This window comes from Chlorocebus sabaeus, chromosome 2, assembly GCF_047675955.1.
Source record: "Chlorocebus sabaeus isolate Y175 chromosome 2, mChlSab1.0.hap1, whole genome shotgun sequence".
NCBI classification, from domain to species: domain Eukaryota; kingdom Metazoa; phylum Chordata; class Mammalia; order Primates; family Cercopithecidae; genus Chlorocebus; species Chlorocebus sabaeus.
This window is the reverse complement of record NC_132905.1, coordinates 88454601-88465021: the sequence shown is the minus strand read 5'-3', so window position 1 is coordinate 88465021 and position 10421 is coordinate 88454601. Positions and strand designations below refer to the sequence as shown.

General features: G+C 37.2%; 1 pseudogene; it reads left to right on the top strand.

Annotated features, from left to right (window-relative positions):
• The first annotated feature begins 5419 nt into the window (after positions 1-5419).
• On the top strand, positions 5420-7165 carry LOC103218379 (unconventional myosin-Vb pseudogene; annotated as a pseudogene).
• Positions 7166-10421: the final 3256 nt, after the last annotated feature.

The window sequence follows — 10421 nt, the reverse complement described above, 5'->3', positions numbered from 1 at the left end:
GCTTAGTACCCTGTAGTTTTTCAACCCTGGCTGCCCTCCCTCCTGCCTCTAGTAGTCTCCATTGTCTATTATTGTCATCTTTTCTTTTTTTTAAAAAAAATCTGTTTTTCTGATTATTTTTATTGGGTAAAAAATGGAAAAACAAAACATGATTTCCATTCAATACATATTACATCCTTATGGACTTTTTTTTCAGAAATCAAAGTCAATTTAGAATGATAGCAGTTTATCAATCAAATAATTCATCTTCACACAGTTTCAATCACTTCAGAAAGTTCCTTCATCTCTTTCTCTGTAGAAATTCTGAAACTGTGGAATGGTCATCTTTATAGTCATAAATATTGTCATCTTTATGTTCATGAGTATCCAAAATTTAGCTACCAACTACTACCCAAATCTGATTAACAGATCATGTTGATTCTGTTACATTCTACTTGCCCTATCAGATTTTTATTAAAGAAATCATTAGCTTATCAATTATTGTTACTGGGGCTGTAAGAAACGTTTATAATTCATTTGGATCAATCCTCTTCTTTATGGTCTTATTTGAGAATAAAACTTGGTTCTGTCTTAGCCTGTCATTTAATAAGCCAGTGACCTGGGCCGAATCTAACTGCTTCATCTGCAAACTATGAATAATAATAGAGGTCCTGCCTGTTACACATGGGTATACTAAGGTTCGATTTTAACACTGGCTCTTTTTATGTTACCTGAAAGGCATTCTATAATGATGAGTGGCAAGGTGGTCTCAGCAACAGTGCAGTGAAGATTGGGACCATTTTCTGTCGCTATCATTTCTATTTTTGTGATACCCTCTTTAAATTAGCCTTTAGATGTAATTCAAAGGAGTGACTTAATTGGATTTTCTTTTTTTGAGACGGAATCTCACTCTGTCACCTGGGGGGGGTGCAGTGGCCTGATCTGGGCGCACTGCAAGCTCCACCTCCCGGGTTTGTGTCATTCTCCTGCTTCAGCCTCCCAAGTAGCTGGGACTACAGGTAGGGGCCTGCCACCATTCCCAGCTTTTTTTCTATGTTTAGTAGAGGTTTCACAGTGTTAGCCAGGATGGTCTAGATCTCCTGACCTCATGATCTGCCCAACTCGTCCTCCCAAAGTGCTGGGATTACAGGTGCTAGCCACCGTGCCCGGCCCATAAATTGGAAATTTTTGTACTGTTAGATCTAAGAATATTTTATGTGGTATAATAAAATATTAATTTAGTGAACTTCATTAGATAATTAGCATGGAATATATTATGCACTGCCCCGCAAGGGCCTAAGAGAATGGTCCACAGGTCTTGCGAATTTGATATGAAGACAGACAACTAGACAGTCTAGCTGAGTAAAAGTCATTGACATCTCTAGGGAGGAGTGGTTAGAGAAAGCCCTGACTCTCTGGATAGCTGGCATATTTTACACTAGAAAAGAAGCCAGAGAGTGGCAGAGAGTACTTGAGGTTTAAATAAGAAAAGAGGATGAAAAATTACTTTAACTACAAATTTTCTCAAGAATGGACTTATTCTCTACTCTCTATTGTCTCTTGAGAAATCATTATTTTGCATTGAGTCAACATAATTAGTAAGACTAATTGTGGAGGGCATTCAAAATAGAAAAACAGCAGTCCCTAGGATATTTTATTTATGAATGATCCCTCATTTGTAACTTCTCCTTCAGCTAGATGTTTTTCAATATAAAAATACCTTTCAGCACCAGTTCAATTTGTGAAACGTAATGTGAAATTCAGGCATATATGTAATTTTTATGCATAAGATATTCCATGCTTTTTTCTGTTAGTGAAGTAGGTACGTTTAACCTAAGACATATCCTCTTAATAAATTTTTAACTGCACAATACAATCTTGTTAACTATAGGTGCTCTGTTGACAGCATACCTCCAGAACTTATTCATCTGTTATAACTGAATTTTATACCCATTGAACAGCAACCCCCATTTCCCCTCCTTCCAGTCCCTGGCAACCAGTATTCTACTCTGTTTCTAGGAGTTTAACTATTTTAGATACCTTATGTAAGAGGAATCAGGCATTATTCAAACATGCTTTCAATTAGTAATGACTATAATTTTGATAGTTTAAATAAGAGAAAGCAAACATCACTACTACTAGCTTTTGGGGAAAAAGATTACAAATGGGGATGCTGTGATAAAAGCGTACAGTATTTTTTACATTTGTGCACTTAGATCCATGTTCAAACTTTGCCACCTACACATGTATAGCACATTTGAATATGTGCTACAATATGCCATTTATAAAGACTGAAAATAACATTTTATAAAACATTATTATTTATTTCGCCACCTCATGAGCTTTGGCTTCAAAAATACTTCAATTACATAGCATAATCCTAGTGATGGAGAACAGATCAGTGGCCGCCAAGGGTTAGGGTTGGTTGGAAGATGTGATTAGTGAGGGATAACCTGAAAACATGTTACACTTTCTTTGTGGTGACAGAGCAGTTCTGCATCCAGATTATGGTGATGGTTACATAAATCCACACTTCATAGATCTATACACACATCACACATGCACTCACACACACCTACACAAGAGTACACGTAAAATCCTGCGAAATATGAATAGGGTCTGAACCTGCGTTAATGGTATAGAAACAATATCAATTTCCTGATTTTGGCAACGTACTAGGTTAAGTTAGATATAATCATTGGGAAAAGCTGGCTGAAAATAACACGGTCATTCTTTTTAGTATTTTTTAACTTCTTCTGAGTTGAGCTGAATTATTTAAAAATAATAGGTATTAAACAAAAAAATCTCAAAAGTTCTAAAATCAAAGCCCTTATGAATTTGAACATGTTATTTATTTTGTAGACCTCGATTTCTTTCACCTGTAAAACTGGAATAATAGTACAATTCCTATCTCATTATTGTCATGCTTAAATCGTAGCATTTATATAAGTGCCCAGTACTGTGTCTGGCAGAACAATAATGCTTAAGACACTGAGTTCCTCACTTATTTTGTGGCTATTGGTTTATAGGTGGTTTTAAAGTTCCTAAGTGGAAGTTTGTTTAAAAATAAATGGCAATGTCTCAGAGCATCATCTGAACAAGAAAGGAAGGTGTTCTCCATCCCTTGAAATGGTCTCAGCCCTTTTTTATTGTTTAGCTCTCATGTGAGTCCTCAAAAATAACCTCAAGAATTGCTACAACACCAATAGAGAATTAATTCTCATTGAGTTTTTATCTCAGTAGATTCTGGGTCCTAAACTTTATTGATTCACCTGCTTTTTAAAATTTTCCCATTTAGAAATATTCAATTTAAATCTTCCTTCAGTAAGTGTTAACTATTGACAATTCTAACATTATAATAAAGTCATAAGTAACATGTATTACTTTTGTTTTCCACTCATACTGCCTGCAGTCCACAAAGCATTTGGGTCTTTCCAAATATCTGAAGATAATCAAAATCAAAACTAAGAAATCCTACTCTGAAGTCCTATCTCCCTAACTAGATTGTATATTTATTGAGGGTAATGACTATATTTTCTTTTCCAGAAGAACCAAACAAATACAAGTTTGGGCCGAATCGAATTCAATGGGGGATAGAGAGGGGAAGGAGTCAAGGTTCTTCATCTTTTTCCATGCTTTCATAACTTTATCTGTGGATTCCAGTTAAAAGAACATGATTGTCTAAAGAAGTCAGTGCTTGCAAGGCCCACTGTATGAGGAGATGAGGAACTGTTAGCTTGAAAAGAGGTAAATGGAAAGAAAACATAATACAAAGAGACAAAATACATGAAATTTATATTGTGGTACATACGTACTTTGTGGTCATATTTCTGTGTCATAAACAAAAAAAATTCTATAAAGCTTAACCAAGAGAAATTTATGGCAAATAGAAGCATTTATGTATTTTCGTACTATGTACTAGAGCTAAGGTGTCCTTTACCATGACAGTTGGTGAAACATAAGAACAAATCAATTCACAAATGTTCTGGTAAATTCCAATTTCCACATCTTAAGTCATAGACCTAAGTCAGTCATATATATAGATGTGTGTGTGTGTATATGTATATAGGCACTTAAATGGTATGATTTAAGCATGACAATAATGAGATATGAATCATACTATTATTCCATTTTTACAGGTGAAGAAATCAAGGTCTATGAAAGAAATCAAATAATATATCCAAAGTCATATGGGCTTTGATTTTTGAACTTTCAGGTTTTTGTATTTAATATCTTTTCTTTTAAAATAATTTAACTCATATGAAGTTACAAAAATATTAAAAAGAATGACCGCGTTATTTTCAGTCAACTTTCCCCAATGATTATCTCTAACTCAACCTAGTACATTGCAAAATCAGGAAATTGACATTGTTTCCATACCATTAACTCAGGTTCAGACACTATTCATATTTCAAAGGATTTTACATGTACAGGTGTGTGTGAATGTATGTGTGATGTGTGTATAGATGTATGAAGTGTGGATTTATGTATCCATCACCATAATCTGGATGCAGAACTGCCCTATCACCACAAAGAAAGTGCAACATGTTTTCATGTTATCCCTCACTAATCACATCTTCCAACCAACCCTAACCCTTGGCAGCCACTGATCTGTTCTCCATCATTAGGATTATGCTATGTAACTCAGGTATTTTTGAAACCAAGCTCATGAGGCTGCTAAATAAATAATAATGTTTATGAACTATTATTTTCAGTCTTTATAAATGGCATATTGTAGCACATATTCAAATGTGCTATACATGTATAGGTGAGCCAAAGTTTGAACATGGATCTAAGTGCACAAATATAAATAATACTGTACACTTTTATCACACTATCCCTATTTGTAATCTTTCCCCAAAAAACTAGTAGTGATGCTTGCTCTTAAATTATCAGAAGTTTTAAACCTTCTCTTATAGTCATTACTAATTGAATGTTTGAATACTGCCTGATTCCACTTATATAAGGTATATATGTACATATATACATATCAGTCATATAAATGTGTGTGTATATATTTATATGTGTCATACATATGTGTATGTATCTCAGTCATATATGATGACATATGATCTATGATCTCTGTATATATTTATATACACTCTTATATTTTGAAAGTATTACATGAAGCAAATAGTAGAGCTGATTTCATATAACAAGAGTTATTGGATGTATATGGGCAAAAGTTAATGCACATGGACAAATAAATTGATGAACTTACAGACTCATTTATTTGACATCTATTTATTGAGTGGTCTCTATTGAATGCTGAGTATCTTCCAGGAGCCTAAAATTCAGCAGTGAACCTAACAGGCTCAAATCCTTCCACTCAAGGAGCAAATATTCTAATTGAGGGAGAAGAAAATAAAGTTAATAAGCAAAATATTCAACATACTAGCTGATAGAAGTTCTGTGGTGAAAAATAAAGTGAGAGGAAAAGAATGAGAGGAAGCTCTAAAAGTAACTGAAGGTTTACATGAAGAAAGCCCATGACCTAGAAGCTGCCCAGGCGTTGGCCCAGAGAGAGAGGAAGCGCCATGAGCTCAACAGGCAGGTCACAGCCCAGCGGAAAGAGAAGGATTTCCAGGGCATGTCGGAGTACCACAAAGAGGGCGAGGCCCTCCTCATCCGGAACCTGGTGACAGACTTGAAGCCCAAGACGCTGTCAGGAGCAGTGCCCTGTTTCCCCGCCTACATCCTCTACATGTGCATCCAGCACGCGGACTACACCAACGATGATCCCTAGACGCACTCCCTGGTGACCTCCACCATCAACGGCATTAAGAAAGTCCTGAAGAAGCACAAAGATGACTTTGAGATGATGTCATTCTTGTTATCCAACACCTGCCGCCTTCTTCACCGTCTGAAGCAGTACAGCAGGGATGAGGGTTTCATGACTCAGAACACTGCAAAGCAGAACAAACACTGCCTTAAGAACTTCGACCTCACCGAACACCGTCAGGTGCTGTGTGACCTTCCCATTCAGATCTACCAGCAGCTCATTAAAATTGCCGAGGGAGTGTTGCAGCCGATGACAGTTTCTGCCATGTTGGAAAATGAGAGCATTCAGGGTCTATCTGGTGTGAAGCCCACTGGCTACGGGAAGCTCTCCTCTAGCATGGCAGGTGGGGATAACTCATACCGCCTGGAAGCTATCATCTGCCCGATGAACGCCTTTCATACAGTCTTGTGTGACCAGGGCTTGGACCCTGTGATCATCCTGGAGGTGTTCAAACAGCACTTCTACATGATCAACACAGTGACTCTTAACAACCTGCTCCTGTGGAAGGACGTCTGCTCTTGGAGCACAGGCAGGCAACTCAGGTACAATATAAATCAGCTTGGGGACCGGCTTTGGGGAAGAAGCCAGAGTGGAGTAGTTCAGACTGTGGAACCCCTGATCCAAGCAGCCCAGCACCTGCAATTAAAGAAGAAAACTCAGGAGGATGCAGAGGCCATCTGCTCCCTGTGTACCTCCCTCAGCACCCAGTAGATTGTCAAAATGTTAAACGTTTATCCTCCCCTGAATGAATTTGAAGAACGGGTAAGAGTGGCCTTTATACGAACGATCCAGGCACAACTACAAGAGCAGAATCACTCTCAGCAACTGCTATTAGATGCCAAGCACATGTCTCCTGTTTTGTTTCCATTTAATCCATCTTCTCTAAGCACGGACTCAATCCCAGCGTGTCTCAATCTGGAGTTCCTCAATAAAGTCTGAAGATGCATCTTTCCAGCATTAGTCTGATTCCCAATGTGAGCAAGGAAGGAAGGATATACACAAAAGTAAATTCAAGGATCTGTTCAGTCTGGTAAAGGTAGATCAAATCAGAGACTGACAGCTGTGGAGGGTGCTGAACTATACAGAATTAGACACAACTGGCCGGCGCGGTGGCTCAAGCTTGTAATCCCAGCACTTTGGGAGGCCAAGATGGGCGGATCACGAGGTCAGGACATCGAGGCCATCCTGGCGAACACAGTGAAACCCCGTCTCTACTAAAAAGTACAAAAAAACTAGCTGGGCGAGGTGGCGGGCGCCTGTAGTCCCAGCTACTCGGGAGGCTGAGGCAGGAGAATGGCGTAAACCTGGGAGGCGGAGCTTGCAGTGAGCTGAGATCCAGCCACTGCACTCCAGAGCGAGACTCCGTCTCAAAAAAAAAAAAAAAAAAAAAAAAAAAGAATTAGGCACAACTATGTCATTGTTTTCTGTACCTACTGCTTAGAACAAAAACACTTGAAATATGGGAGACTTTAAGTTTGATTTCAGTGCAACAAATATACATAATAATTACAGACACCAAGCAGTCCCCATAGCCGTATAAAAGGTGCCAGTTCTATAAAATGAAGCTGCCTAGTTTTAATCTTTGCATATAACTGGAGAATATCCAAATTAAAATACTAACTATATATAAGTCACAAATTGCCTTCGAAGGGTTTTTAACAAATACTACTACTAATAACCATGATAATGGCATATACTGACACTTCCCAAAGTTTGCAAACCACAGGTGTGGTTGAGTTTGTGGTGAGATGTGTTAAGAACAAAAATACGGGGATGAGACTTTGAGAAATGTCCCCAAAATATTTTTTAATGACTGATTATACAAAGACAGTGGTGTAACTGACCTCCAAACCTGACATTTAACTGGTTTCTGAAGCAAAATTAGAAGTGCCAGTCCTCAGTGTCCTCAAACGCTTTTGTGTAATCTTGGTTTAATGGAAAAGATGATTAAAATGCTGCTATCTGAAACTCCAAGTGAGAAAGATGGAAAAATATTTTGTTTCTTATGCTAATCCATACACTTTCCAAGTCCCACAGAATTTTCACAAAAATGTATATAGCTAAATATTAGAAAATGGTATCAACTTGTTTTATTTATAGATGTAAAAACCAAACAATGTGAAAGCTTTTAATCTCTTAATACCATTAAGCCTCCAGTAAGAGCATCAGATAATGCTCTACTATTCCAAACAACTAAATAGTAAAACAAACTCAACTTGCACATTGGATCATCCGAAAAGCCTTCAAAAATAATCAGTTCAGGGATTACTATTATACAAAAGTTTGGGTTTTTTAAGAGAATAAAATGGCCTAGGTCAACTTTCCCCTTTCAGGTTATTTTCAACGTTTTTCAAACATTGTAATTCAAAATTGTAAATCTCTCCCCTATGAAATAAGAATTTTAAAAAAGAGTAAATCAGTAATATAACAGACGAAGATGTTTGCTGCTCTTAGGATTTTTTGTTTGTTTGTTTGTTTCTGGCTCTTCAAAAGCAGGCATTCAGTTAGAAACCCATTATTATTCTTTCCACACATAGTTTTTACTGTCTTTTCCCTATTTCTTGATAGCAGTGTGCTGTTCCCATAAGAATAGTGTTTGCAAATTATAGAACAGCCTCTGTATTACACTGAGAAAATAAGATTTATCCATGAATTGGAAGTAGAACAGCCTGCCTCCACCCTCTTTTACTCAACCACCCAACTTAAAAGGCCCTTGGAAACACAGCACACTCCAAGCTACCTTCTGTACTGTGCCCTTAGAGCACAGCTTTCCCAGTCATTCTCTGCATCTCCTGGGGCTTAACCCAGTCTTAGCCTGTGTTAAGGCTGCTGACAATTGTGTTTCAATCAGTTGTCATGGGCATTATCCCCTCTACATCCACATTGAACATGCTGGCTTCTCTTGGGTGTCTGCAGAGCTGTGCCTTTTTCTTTCAGTTACAGTTACATAATCACTGACCTCCATGACACTTACCCGTGTCATGGGTAATGACACGTGGATCCATGTGCTGACTTCATTTACAAGGCCAATCTAAAACAACTGTGTTTGCGGCTACCTCTGTAAAGTTGTTTCTGAAGTACAATTTGCTTTTTGATGTACTTTAGTTTGAAACTGAGTCTCTTATGTAAGGAGTGTCCTTAATCTTAAAGACCAAAAATGCCTTGTTAGAGTGTTAAGGAGTTTTGACATGCAGCGGTTCCACAAATACAGTGGCTTACTGTCCTTATATACTGTCTTACACCATATTCTCTCCATCTCTCTTGGTCACTACTCTCTGCTGTCAGCGGTTAATCACTAGGTACCAAGAGCTTACTGAATAAAAACTTGACATTTAGAATAAATGGGAGAGAAAGACCTTAGGAATAGTCCATTTAGCCCAAGAAATGGCAGGTTTAGTTCTTCTCTTCCAAAAGATAAAGGTATATCACTGGAATTGTACTCAAAATTTATATATGACTAACAAATATATACTTTATATGTACTTAATATTTAGATCTGTCTTATTTAATATTTGGGAAGCTACAAGAAGCATCTTTAGGGGAACTATATAGTATTTTGTTAGCATTTTCTCTGCATTTTTAAAAATCATTTCAACTTAAACACTTATCAGCATCATGAAATCAGTAATGACTCTTTAACAATTCAACATAAAGGTTTGAACTCTGCACTAGATGTCTCTTTAATTTTTTAACACGTAAAATTTAGTGGATGCTTTTCTCACCAGGTGCCTTTAGTAGTTACTAACATAATTGACTTATCAATTGTTTCTCTGAAATAAGTGTTGCTGTGGGAATAATTTTAATGTTCAATGTGATATCATGGTGGAGTTTTGTCTTTTAAAACATTGGAAGCATTTTGAAATATTAAGAATGAAATATTTATAGATCAAACACTTGTGTTTTAAGTATTATACAGAACCTGTTTACTTATAGTAAATGTGTATGTACACCTGAGTTGTTGCTGAAGCAGACAAGCATATTACACACATGCATTTTCCCTGTGCCATCATAGTTGCAGTTAGAGTTCTAGTACCTGTAGCCTCGCCTGGGAGGTAGATTAGACCCAAAGGTAGACGTTTTTCCCTTTCCATGAAGCATGGCAGTGGGAATTGATTTCTTTGATTTCCCTACTACTAAATTTTAAGGCTTTTGTGAAAACAAAAACAAAACAAAACTAGGAACTTGGAACATTTAAAAATTAACGCTGCTACCATCAATTAATTAAATATTTACTTAGAGCCTTCATACATTAAGATTCCAGTAACCAATAAATTAGAATTTCTTTCTTCTGCATACATTTTCACACACTTGACTAAGACAGCAAGGGTGTCCTAAATTGAGGCATTTGTATAATGCCTACATCAGGAAATGGTCACTGAAACGGGACCGCATGGGGTAATGCCTACATCAGGAAATGGTCACTGAAACGGGACCGCATGGGGTAAGACCTTGTAGTTCTTCACAGAACATTTGTCATCAGTTCTCCAATTAATTTGCTGCCTGAGCCAAATAACCATAATTTACTTTTTGAACCCACTGGTGCCATAATTGGAGAATTAGAAGGTGTAGACAGAGGTTAATGCCAATGACAAACACAGGACAGGGTTTTTTATTATTATAAAGGTCATTAGATACAAAACATTGTTTTTCAAAAAAAGTT